This window comes from Dermochelys coriacea, chromosome 6 (genome assembly GCF_009764565.3).
Source record: "Dermochelys coriacea isolate rDerCor1 chromosome 6, rDerCor1.pri.v4, whole genome shotgun sequence".
Lineage (NCBI taxonomy): Eukaryota > Metazoa > Chordata > Testudines > Dermochelyidae > Dermochelys > Dermochelys coriacea.
Window position 1 is genome coordinate 13228140 of NC_050073.1, and position 13206 is coordinate 13241345.

General features: G+C 47.4%; 1 protein-coding gene across 4 annotated transcripts in view; it reads right to left on the reverse strand.

Annotated features, from left to right (window-relative positions):
* The window catches only part of LOC119857280 (NACHT, LRR and PYD domains-containing protein 3-like), a 258531-nt gene extending 250685 nt beyond the window's left edge, over positions 1 to 7846 (reverse strand). For 3 of the 4 annotated variants that reach the window (XM_038406006.2, XM_038406002.2, XM_038406005.2), the window contains exon 1: positions 7768 to 7846. The gene's annotated coding sequence lies outside the window, so the exon portion shown is untranslated. Of the gene's footprint in view, positions 1 to 7540; positions 7653 to 7767 lie in introns of those variants that run through there. The other variant, XM_043516752.1, reaches the window with a different exon arrangement.
* Between the last annotated feature and the right edge of the window lie 5360 nt (positions 7847 to 13206).

A 13206-nucleotide genomic window follows, 5' to 3' on the forward strand; every position in this document is an offset into this window, starting at 1 on the left:
CTGTCAGGAGTTCCCTAAGACCTACACACATTGATTGCAGGAGTACCTTGTGCCTTGGCATGAGGGTAAAGTTCTTCAGCCCTCGGTTGCACCTCTAGTTGGTGCCTAAGCCCTTCTTCTGCTTCAAGCTTCAACTGTGGGACCACATGTTATGGAGCACCTGCCCACCCTCAGACTCCAGACTGTTATGCTTTACGTGGCCCAGGGCTACTTCAAACTTCTCCCACAGACTTCTCCTGCTGGGCCACCTCAGACAGCTGCAGCCAATCACAGTCCCAGCTTCTCCCTTAGAACAGGGTGTCACTGTGCCTCCATGGGTCACAACTGAAAATACCAAATTCAGGACAAACTGCTGAGAAATAAGACAGATATACCACAAAACTGGTGGTTATTCTTCCACAAGATATACCAAACCAGCAACAAAAGTAAATTTCTTTTGCACCACACTAGCTAGCAAGAAGTCAGAAAAGCAGCCTCCTTTGGGATTCCAGTCCTTGTATCACTGCCAAAATCACTAGACTTAATGGTGAGTGGTTATTTAAAACCAATTTAATCAAACAAAAGGATTTTTTTCTTCTGATCCCAAAGGATCAGCCACATACCCAGGTTAATATACAACTCAGATCTTACCCAATAATCATGCTGTTGCCAATCATTTAGTATCTAAAATCTAAAGGTTTGTTTATAAAAAGGAAAGAAACATGAGAGTTAAAATTTGTTAAAGAAATCAAATACATACAATAATTGCAAAGTTCTTGGATCAGGCTTGTAGCAGTGATGGGATAAACTGCTGTCTTAAGTCAAGTCTCTGGTTGCTTCCAAATCATTGGAAGGTCATAGAATATCAGGGTTGGAAGGGACCTCAGGAAGTGGTACAACAGGGACCATAACAGTTAAGAAAAGTGGTGAGAAAAGTAAACCGCACATGGATTTGGAGATTTTCAGTACAGAAAAGACCATTACTTCATCTTGTCTGATCTCCTATATTGCCCAGGCCATTGAATTTCACCCAGTTTCCCCTGTATTGAGACCAAAGCTTGCATTTGATTAAAGTAGATCTTCCAGAATGGCACTGTGATAGATGGGGGCAGGGGTAGCACCCGTATGTAACTCCCCAGCCATTCAGTTAGCTGCAGAATCCTCCTTAGCAGCTGCACCCTAACTGCCTTGCCTGTAAAGGGTTAAGGGGCAAGTTTAAAATGAGTTGGCACCTGATCGGAGGAACCAATAGGGAAGCTGGACCCTTTCCAATTGGGGGAAAAATTTTTGGGTGTGGGGATCTTTGTTCTCTGGCCTGGAGAGACAAGGCAGCAACAGGCTGCAAACTTTGAGCCAGGTATGGAAAATCATCAGTGTCATACCTAGGAACTACTCATTTGGAATCCTAGATATGTAAGTAGCACAGGAAATGTTAGAAAGACACAATAAGGGATTTTTTTCTTTTGTTTTGGTTGGTGGATTCCTCTGTGCTAACCCCAGGTGCTTTTGTTTTGTTTTTGTTTGCTTGTAACCTTTAAGATGGACCCCAAGAAAGTTATTTTTGGTGTTTAATCCCTAACAGCCTGAGTTTTCAGATGTTTGTCTTTCTTTTACCAATAAAATTTACCTTTTTTAAGAACCTGATTGGATTTCTGTGTCTTAAGAGGTTTGTGCCTATGTTTTTCAGTTAGCAGGTGGCAACAGCTGATTTTTTTTTTCCTTTCTCAGCTCTTCCCTGGAGTGGGGGGTGAAAGCGTTTTAGGGTACCTAACAGGAAGGATTTTCCCAAGTGTGCCTTTCTGGGCTTTCAAAGGGGTTCTACACTTAGGTGGTGGCAGCATTTACTAATACAAGGTCAGAGAAAAGCTGTAACCTTGGAAGTTTAATACAAGCCTGGAGTGGCAAGTATTAATTTTGAAAGTTCTTGTGGGCCCCCACATTCTGCACTCTAAGTGCCAGAGTGGGAAATCAGCCTATGACAGGAACACAGTCTTGAAGACTGTAAGAGATGGAGAATCCATCATTTCCCTGGGCACTGTAAAGCTAGCATAGATGGCCATCTCAGGATTGCCCTGGCCAGGTGGGTTTCCCAGAACAGGGCTCTATACCACCCCCTCCCAGCCCCAATATAGGACATGTGGCCAGGAAAAGAAGGCACAGCTGAAGCATTGTTGTGCTCCGATAATCCCCTGGTTAGAAGTTGGACATACACATGGCATACAGCTGTCTTTCACACCCCTTTGAGTACTATGACAACTGGAACTCAGATGGACACAAGACTATGGGTCAGCTGTAGTGCATGACTAAACCAAACATAATCACTCTCTAAAAATAACCTAAGAAAATAAGAGTGGCCATTCTGGGTCAGACCAAAGGCCCATCTAGCCCAATATCCTGTCTTCCAACAGGTTTCAGAGTAGTAGGTGCCCTGGAGGGAATGAACAGAACAGATCATCTAGTGATCCCCCCCATCACCCATTCCCAGCTTCTGGCAAACAGAAAAGAACACTCCAAAGGAGAGGGTTTGTTTAGGCTGGTCTAGGAGAACACAACTAGGAGTAATGGACTGAAATTAAGTAGGAAAATATAGGCTGCCATAGTTCCCTCTAAAGCGTGTGCATCTGCATAGCTGCACCCGGGCATAAGGAATGAAAGGCTGCCAACCTAATTAGTGGAGTCACACAACCATGCCTCCGCTAATTAGGTGCCTCCTTGATGCTAGAGAGAGGATGTGAAAGGTGAGGTGGTGAGGGGAATAGGGGGTGGGTGGAGAAACTAAGTTTGTGCTGTCCCAGGACTCCCAGCCCCAGCTGGACTGCATGCAGCAGCTGGGGAGAGATGTGACTTTCTCAAGCAGCCACCTGTCTGCAGCCCTAGATGGGCTGCTGTAGCAGGGAGAGAGGAGAGGAAAGTGATTCTGTGTCTCTCCAAGCTCCAGCTGTGCTTTGGAGGCTGTGAACACCCTTTCCTGCTAGTCCCGGCCCCTGCCCCGCTGAAAGTGGCTGGCAGCTGAGGTCAGTAACTCATGGCTTCTAGATCACTCAGGTGCTCTTCATCAGCCTGAGCAGTACCTGCCATTCAGGCTCCCGTTGGTGCAGCTGGGATGGGGTTGGGAAAGCAAATCCAACTCCTGCAGGCAGAATGTAGCTGTGAGGGGGGGGGGGCTGGGCTCCCTCAGACATTATTCTGTTAGCTAGAAATGGAGCTGTCTCTGCCTACTGAGTACCCCTTGCACAATCATAGAATATCAGGATTGGAAGGGACCTCAGGAGGTCATCTAGTCCAACCGCCTGCTCAAAGCAGGACCAACACCAACTAAATCATCCCAGCCAGGGCTTTGTCAAGCCTGACCTTAAAAACTTCAAAGGAAGGAGATTCCACCACCTCCTAAGGTAACGCATTCCAGTGTTTCAGCACCCTCCTAGTGAAAAGGTTTTTCCTAATATCCAACCAAAACCTCCCTGACTGCAACTTGAGACCATTACTCCTCGTTCTGTCGTTTGCCACCACTGAGAACAGTCTAGGTCCATCCTCTTTGGAACCCCCTTTCAGGTAGTAGAAAGCAGCTATCAAATCCCCCCTCATTCTTCTCTTCTGCAGACTAAACAATCAGCCTCTCCTCATAAGTCATGTGTTTCAGTCCCCTCTTCCCTGTGCCTGTGGTGTGGGCAGGGCCATCCTTAGGCAAAGGCAGCATGCGCAGCTGCATAGGGCAACACCAAATTTGGCACACCAGTTAGTGGCAGTACCCTATGCTGCATATGCTTAAGGCCACCACCAGCTGCAGGCAGCTCCAGCAGCCCCATCCCCTGGCATCCCCAATTCCCCAGCCCCCAACCTTCTGCTCTGCCTCCCGGCCTGCAGTTCTGACTGGCTGTGCCGCTCCCCCTTCCACCTGCTCCTCCTCCCAGCCCACAGCTCCAGCCAGCTGCACCATTCTCCCTTCTGCCTGCTCTCCCAGCCTCCCTGCCCTCCACAGCTCCTGCCCCTGCACCCCTGAGGGCAGCCCGGGGTTGTGGGTGCGGGTGGTCAGACTATGTAGGGCACTGAAAATCATGAGGACAGCCCTGGGTGTGGGGCTTACTTTGGGTCTATGTGTTTATACTTTCATTTGTATTTGGAGATGCTGGGCAGGAGGGAAAATAATTAAATGTCCTAGTGTCTGTCTCCCTCTGAGCTGTAATGAGGGGCAGTTCTGGGCACCAAGGTACTGACAGAGGAGAGGGCGCTTGTAGAAGAGTGACAGAAGCCATCCAGGGGCTGTATTATGAGGAAAAAGCTAAATCCATATCACATAGCTGAATGATGCCTAGGGAAAGCGTATGACAGTCCAAGTCACAACACTGAGTGGGATGGCTGTATATAGCAAAGCACTGGGGCAGAGTAACTGGATGAACATAGAAAGGGAGGGGAACATTTAGGCAAAGCAGGAAAAGCTTTATAGGCATGCAAAAAAGCGAGTGAAAGATTATTCCACATTGACTGATCTCCTGGTGGGTGGTGGCCTGGGAAAGAGGAGAGTTCAACTCTCTCTCTCTCCCCCAGTCCTAGCTGGGCTGTGGGGTTGGGAGAGACTCTGCTGGAGAAAAACCACAATTACTGCTTACTAGAGTTAGTTTTTTAAAAAGAATCCAAATAAATCATCTCTTCTCCTCCCCAAATCTGTCATTAAAAATCACATTTAATAACTTTTTATAACCACAAAAATGGCAATGTATTATTTATGCCTAGCTTTTGAATTGGATGGCATTTCAGAATCACTTAATTGGTACAGTGATTAATTAGTTTAGTTCCTAAAATGAAGGCTACCTCCAACAGCTGCTTAAAATGTTTGGATTTAGCTTTATCTGGGAACATGTATTATAGCTTTAAAGTTTGATTTTGAAGGGCCAAAATCCATTAACATGTATGTAAAAACGTAGCTATAGTCTCTATCTAAGAACTTTTCACACAGGCCCAAATTCCACAGCTAGGTCTGAGGCCTGGGGCCTAGCTAACAATGAACAATATATGGCTAAGGAAAACAGGAGACAACCTCGCTTTGTTTCAACTAGATAAGCCAAGTCAGCAAAACTCCAGATGGGGAGTAGTAATTGGGTGTTATTATCATGAGTTACAGACACACAAAGCACTAAGAAGAGCCTCAAAGTCTACTCCTGGTGCAGGAAGGAGATAGTGAACACCGTCCCCAGATACCTACCAGGGTTCAGGGAGAGGCCCAACATGTCAGTATGAGATATGACATCCTCCCCCTTCACAGCTGTATCCTCCTTCGCAGATGCCAACTCTAGTTCTCAGAAACACTATGGTGAACCCTAAAACAATTACTATTCGTTGAGTACTTTTCACTATCTTTTTGCTTTAAACCCCCAGGAATGTACCTGTTGGACAACTGGAAGAGCTACCTCATTCCTATGGACACCAAAATGCAGGATTTAACCTACATATTGCAATAGGAATAGTTTGAGGGAAAACACCTGTGTATTAGCAATATGTTAACCTGAGCCATGGGCGGGGCCATTATGTAATCTTTTAGACTATTGGCTTATTGTGCTAATCTTGTCTTGCTGCTAGAACCTATCCAGGGGCTCGGGAACTCCCATCCCATCATTTCTGTTCACCCATGAGTACCATATATAATTTATTGTAATCAATCATTTAGCAGTGTCTCTGAGCCAAATAAGCAAAGTGATACTCCAACAGCACTGTGTGCAATAAACCCTCGTGCTTGACTCTACATGGTTTCCATTTCTGTTCCTTCAGATTTGCAGTATCACTCTTCTATTTTCTAACCTGCCATGTGTCCCAGTCCCAGCTCCAGGGTTGCAGTACCCAGGAGAGATACTTTTCTTAATGGAAATCACTTGGATTCCAGACATGTGATTTCCATTAAGGTTTCAAATTTGTTTGGGGAGAGGTATTAGAAACCATTAAGGCCAGATCTTTGCTATCTGCTATAGTTCTGGCTCTTCAGAATACTCCCATTACTCATAAATAGTAAGCACTAGGGGTTTGATGTTAGGTGCTTTGTAGGATGACTTTTTGCAAGCTCTTTGGGGTCTGCCTGCAAAGTAGGCGTCTGTCTGTGAACTCCGACGCCATGTGTTGATGTGCTCTGTTTACTTAAGGGGCTTGTAAAAACTTAATGAGCCTGTCATAAATATAAAGGGAAGGGTAAACACCTTTAAATCCCTCCTGGCCAGAGGAAAAACCCTTTCACCTAAAGGGTTAAGAAGCTAGGATAACCTCACTGGCACCTGATCAAAACGACCAATGAGGAGACAAGATACTTTCAAAACTGGAGGGGATGGTGGAAGAAACAAAGGCTCTCTATGTCTGTGTGATGCTTTTGCCGGGAACAGAACAGGAATGGAGTCTTAGAACTTAGTAAGAAATCTAGCTAGATATGCGTTAGATTCTGATTTCTTTAAATGGCTGAAAAATTAAGCTGTGCTGAATAGAATGAATATTCCTGTCTTTTTGTAACTTAAGGTTTTGCCTAGAGGAATTCTCTATATTTTGAATCTAATTATCCTGTAAGGTATTTACCATCCTGATTTTACAGAGGTGATGCTTTTTACCTTTTCTTATATTAAAATTCTTCTTGTAAGAAATTGAATGCTTTTTTCATTGTTCTTAAGATCCAAGGGTTTGGGTCTGTGGTCACCTATGCAAATTGGTGAGGATTTTTATCAAGTCTTCCCCAGGCAAGGGGGTGCAAGGTTTTGGTGAGGATTTTGTGGGGGAAAGACATTTCCAGACAACTTTCTCAAAAAATAAACCCAGACGTTTGGTGGTGGCAGCGAAAGTCCAAGGGCAAAGGGTAAAATAGTTTGTACGTTGGGGAAGTTTTAACCTAAGCTGGTAAAAGTAAGCTTAGGAGGTTTTCATGCAGGTCCCCACATCTGTACCCTAGAGTTCAGAGTGGGGAAGGAACCTTGACAACTCACTTCCAGGTAGTGTTGCCAAGTCTCCCGAACTGGATACCATTGATGGAAATGGGGATGCCGTCGCTGCAATATGGCATCCAGTCCGGGAGCGTTGGCAACCCTGCTTCCAACTGCCACATCAGAGCAGCAGTACTCAGAGCAGGGCTAATCCAGGCAGAAGGGGAACAGCAGTACCCATGGAGCAGAGCCTACTGCTTCCCCCCACCTAGGTGCCAGATCTGCTGCTGGCAGCTGGCCGCTTCTGACAGGGTGCACGCAACAGGCAGGGAGCCTGCTTGCATGTCACAGACCAGGAGGCACCCCAGGTAAGCCCCCATCCCAACCTCCAGCCCCCTCCTGGACCCCAAACCCCTCATCCCCAGCCCCACCCCAGAGCTCACACCCCTAGCTGGAGCCCTCACCCCCTCCCACACATCAACTCCTTGCCCCAGCCCAGAGCCCCCTCCCACACCCTGAACCCTTCATTTCTGGCCCCACCCTGGGGCCCTCACCCCCTCCCAACCCCTGGGCTAGGGTGTCTGGTTTTGTGCCAATGGAAAGTTCGCAACCCTCTGACCCATACAAAGCTGTACTGAGTTGAGTCACAGGAATACAGAGCATGATGCACTTACTGGGAGACAGGGAGAGAGTCCAGACAGAACTTAGGAGCCAGCTTCCTTTCTCTGCCTCCCTTTTCTCACTATTTAGACCCACAAATGGAGACAAGAGCCCAGGACCTAGAAGGAGCAGCGCTGGCTCCCACTCACCCCAGCCTGCAGAGTCTGCACTGAGTGGGGAAAACTCACCTGTGAAAGGGAAACTCAGAGCAACCCACACATAGTGTTAACCCTTCACTCACCTCAGTGCTGCTCTGTCCTCTTGGGGCTCAGTTGAGCCTGGCTGTTACACAGGAGCACAGAGAGGGAGGGACACAAGGCACTTCCCCTGCAACTTGCACAACCTGGTGTGTATTTTGGGGGGTAGCTTCTGCTTTTTTGTGTTTTGTGTTTTTGGTTTTTTTTTCCACAAACACACCCCCAGCGAGTTGCAAAATCCTCTTCTCTGCGCAAGAGCACACAGCTAAAAAACAAGCTTGAAAGGCTGCTTCCTTTCTATGTTGATTTTCCCTTTCACCTTTCGGGTGGCTCGGATCTGCTGCTTGGTGCTTGCTGGCTCTCTGCCTTGCTTTCAATTCAGCCAGCCCCCCACCTGGCACTAGGTGTGTGGGGGGGGTTACGTTATGGAGGAGGAGGACTGGAGGGCACTACTGCTCTTAGCAGCAGCCTGCAATTTGCCTGCCTTCAGCTGTGTAAGGCCAGGCACAATTGCACTCCCTGCAGAGATTGCTCCCTCCAGGTCACGGCATGGAGGGGAGAAGGCAGGAGAGGTGGGGCCGGGACACCAGCCCACGGAGAGAGATTGGCACACTCAGGGTGGTGTATAACACACCTAGAGGGGGCAGCAGGTGCTGTGCTCCTCCTGCAAACCCAGGATTCCTCCCTGACCTTGACCTCCCCCAGCAAGGGGCTGTACAGACACAGGGGGAGGGAAGGCAGCAGCAGGTACATGAAGCCTCGCAGGTACATGAGAGCGGTGGGTCAGAGCCACATGGGGATAGGAGATGGGAGGACTGAAGTGTCAGAGGCACACACCACGCAGAGGGGGTCAGGGCAGGATTCCGGGGGCCTCGCTGGCAAAGTCCAGCCCACACCAGTGGGGGTGGAGCTGGGAGCTAAGAGCTCAGGGAAAGTGGGGATGTGGGTGGTGGTGCTTGGGGGAACCAGGCTGAGTGACCCCTTGGTTGGGGGATATAGAGGGGCACTGGAGTGGGGAATTTTCTGGTCAGAGACAGGGGAACTAGGCATTAAACTTGGGGGACCAGATACTGGTGGGGGGGAGCCTAGATACTGGGGGCGGGGCCTGTGGCAGTTTCTTGCCCAGGGAATTGAGAGACAGGGGTAGAGGCGGGGGCTGGGGGGCTCAGAGGGAAGGATAAGATTTGCACTGAACACATGGAAGCCCCTCCTTCTCCAGGGATCTGCCTATAAAGGGCCAGCTCTCTGGCTGTGCTCTCCTGCTCCTGTGTAACTTGGGGGTTGGTTTGGTGGAGCTGTGGAGGCAATTGCTGAGCTGCACCTGGAGGTGATGGGACGTGTGCACAGGATGAATGGGGGTGATGTGTAACAGATGCTGTCATAAATATAAAGGGAAGGGTAAACACCTTTAAAATCCCTCCTGACCAGAGGAAAAACCCTTGCACCTGTAAAGGGTTAAGAAGCTAGGATAACCTCACTTGCACCTGACCACAATGACCAATGAGGAGACAAGATACTTTCAAAGCTGGAGCGGGGAAGAAACAAAGGTTCTCTCTGTCTGTCTGTGTGATGCTTTTGCCAGGGACAGAACAGGAATGGAGTCTTAAAACTTAGTAAGTAATCTAGCTAGATAGGCATTAGATTATGATTTCTTTAAATGGCTAAGAAAATAAGCTGTACTGAATGGAATGGATATTCCTGTTTTTGTGTCTTTTTGTAACTTAAGGGTTGCCTAGAGGGATTCTCTATGTTTTGAATCTAATTACCCTGTAAGGTATTTACCCTTCTGATTTTACAGAGGTGATTCTTTTTACTTCTATTAAAATTCTTTTAAGAAACTGAATGCTTATTCATTGTTCTTAAGATCTAAGGGTTTGGTTCTGTGGTCACCTATGCAAATTGGTGAGGATTTTTATCAAACCTTCCCCAGGAAAGGGGGTGTAACTTTTGGGGGGAAAGACATTTCCAAACAGACTCTTTCCAAATTATATCCCTGTTAGACGTTTGGTGGCAGCAGCGATAAATCCAAGGGTAAAAGGTAAAATAGTTTGTACCTTGGGGAAGTTTTAACCTAAGCTAGTAAAAGTAAGCTTAGGAGGTTTTCATGCAGGTCCCTACATCTGCACCCTAGAGTTCAGAGAAGGGAAGGAACCTTGACAGGTGATGTGTGCATGAAAGAAGTGGGGCGATGTGTGAGCTGAATGGAACGTGAATGGGTGTGTTCAGGGGGCACAGATGGCTATAGAACAGGTGGGGTGGGTATGCACAGTGCGTGGCTCTGTCTGTGGCCAGGGTGTGTGTGTACTCAGTGTGGAATGAACAGGGGTGGGTGGTGCAGTAAGTGGTGCCTGGAGAGTTTGTGTGTAATGAGCATGTGGGTGGAAGAACAGGACAGAATGAAAGTGGGTGTGTAATGAATGCTCAGTGAGATGGATGGAAGCAATGCACCAAGTGGGTGTGAGTAGGGCAAACGGGCAATATGTCAATCTATGCAGATTTATGCAAATATTTTTGTTTGCTAAGGTTGGCAGGTCAACATACTATCTGATCAACTCAGTATTTTTAATGTATTTCTCCTCTCAACCTCCCTTGGAGGTAGGGCAGTGCTGTTATCCTTTTTTACAGATGGGGAAACTGAGGTACAGAGCAACTAAGTGACTTGCCCAAGGTCATACAGGGAGTCTCTTGCAGAGAAGAGAATTGAAACCAGGTGCCCAATGTCCAGGCCAGCGCCCTGACCTGCACCATCCTTCCTTTGTTAAAGCTCATTTAAGTTAAACTTGTGCAACTTCCCCATAGAGACGACCACTGAAATTGCATCATCATGATTCTCCATGAAGTTTCAGACGAGAAATGCAGAAGTGCAAACAGAAGCTCCTCTGGGGAGCTGGAGGAGCCAAAGATCTGGGCCCTGCAGCCACCTGCAACCCTCCCTCTGTTCATTCCCTGTCTCTGCAGTAGCAGGGGGGACTTGTAATCCCTGAACCGATGGACCTGTTACAGCTACCTGGGAATGGGAAGAGAAGCAAAGGGGGTGAGAGGGAGCTGTTGGCTGCATGTGAAATCGTCCCAAACATTTCCCAACACAAATGCTGAATAATTCTGAATAAATCAACACGTCTCTAAGCAAAAGCTTTCATTCCCTGGCCACAGCCATGGGGCAATCCTCTGGATCTGCACCACTGCAGCCCTCACAGTTTAGCCTGCAAAGACCTTGCCTGCTTTTTGCAAGCACTGCCTGGGATTTGTGGGGCCTCACTTTACCATCTGAGAACCTGTTCACCTGCTTTGTGACTCTCCTGTCTCCCCACCTACTGTCTGCACAAGGCCTCAGTGACTGTCACATGCTGCCTCCAATCAGACATGGTCTCGGGGTGACCCTCCACATGGCACAAAGGCAAAGAGATCCCCATGGCCATGGATTAGTTACAAAAAAGGCCATCAGGGACAAGAACATGAAAAAGGAAACCGAGCTCAATGGGGGGCATCTGGAGAGGGACAGCCATGGAGCTGGGCACACACTCCATCCTTTACAAAATGCAGCTTGGGTCTCCCATATTCTGGCAGTGCCCGATGCTCTTTGGCTGCAGTTTGGAAGAGAAGCCCCCACCTCACCCCTCCTGATCCCATAGAACACGGGGCACCCTGGGGATGGGGATGTTCTAACACAGCCAGATAATGAACCATCACACCCCAACTCACCCTGGCTTCTGTTCAGAGTATGAAGAAAAAGCCATCTCCAAACTAAGCACCAAGCCAGCCCAGTGTCATCCCCAGAAAAGAATGATGCTGGTAGGATGTGGAGGTTTCTCTGCAGGTTTCCCATGAGTTTTGGATCATGCCCATAAAACCCATTTCTGCCCTGCCAAAGTCAATGGGAGTTTTGCAGTTGACTCCAGTGGCAGCATCATGGGGCCTACAGAGTGGGGGAAATTCCCCAGTAAGGTTTAATATGCTCTTCACACCAGCTTTGCTCAGATGCAGCTGTCTGAACATGGGGCCACGCAGGGGAGACTCACCCAGAGAGTGTGAGGGGCAAATTCCACCTTGAGTTACTCCCTGTGCAGCCCCTTTGGCTTCTGCAGGAACCATCCTGTGCTACCAGGAAGATCATGGATCCTGTCCATGTGTCACTTCCATGGTTCAGTGGAGCAGCACGGACATAACTGAGAGCAGAATTTGGCCGTTGTGGCCCAGCAACCTCTTGGCTCCATCCTAATTTTGGAAGAGAGGAATTATCATATAAACCAATCCAGGTTTAGCAGGACAAACTACTGCACGGCCTGCTCCAATCACTATATACGCATACAGTGAAAAATCCAATGCATAACTCCTGAGTAAAGTTGCCTCAGTATGGAAAGGAGCAAATGCATGTTCCCTCAGAGAGCAGAAACAATTTTAACTCAGAAGGAAGATGCATTTCTCATCCCCCTGAGAGCAAGGAGAGATGAGGAGCATTTGGAAAAAGACAGGTGACTCCTTCTCTGCACTCTCCTTACTAGTCACTCCTCAGCCAGCCATTATTAATCACTCCAAGCACCTCACAGCAGACAGGGCCTGCAAAAATCCACCTCCATATGCCTGGGAAGCTCAGATTTTTTTCTCAATAACTTCTCCAGTATTCCTGGGACTCTCCCTGAAATATCTCACCCTTCTATGACCTGAAGAAGAGCTCTGTGTAAACTCAAAAGCTTGTCTCTCACCACCAGAACTTGGTCCAATAAAAGATGTTACCTCACCCACCCTGTATCACCCCTCTATAGTTGTGACACACTGTACCTCAAAATAACACTCTGTAACCCCCATATTTACCACTTGCATATGGTTATATTTTGTACTAAGCTTGCCTTGAGAGGCATCATTTAAAAAGTCATGATTTGCTGAAACTCATTGTCCTGTTTAAATGTGTGCATCATCATGTATGTGAAGTTCTGAGATTTTGCTACATGTGTGTTAAGGATGCTTGTTGTGAGCCATGGTCTAATCCCTTAGAAATAACAGACTATAAACAAAAGACCTGCATGTCAGCTCCAGAGATACATCAGGCTACAAGTATACAGAAGATGCTAGCAAGAATTTGCAATTCATATGAAGAACACTTAGCAGCTCACCGAGGCAGTGCAGGCTGCCTAGCCCCATGACACAGCATGGGTTTTCCCAGCACCTGGAGAAGAGCATAAATAAGAGACAGTGACAGCATCACTTCACCTGCCTCTCCTCCCCCATCTCTACACAAGAAAGCAAGATGGTCTGGAAGAAAAAGAAATCTTCATTGAGACTATGGGAAGGGCTGATCCTACCTAGAAGGCATTCCAGTGAGCATGAATTGCTGTGGAGTTTTGGGTGAGAGACGTCTTTTTGTTTTTAGAATTATTAGCTTGGTAAAGTTTAGGATTTAGGTTGTGATTTTATCTTTTATTTCCTTTTTGTAACCAATTCTGATCTTCTATGCCACTACCATTTAATCACTTAAAATCTATCTT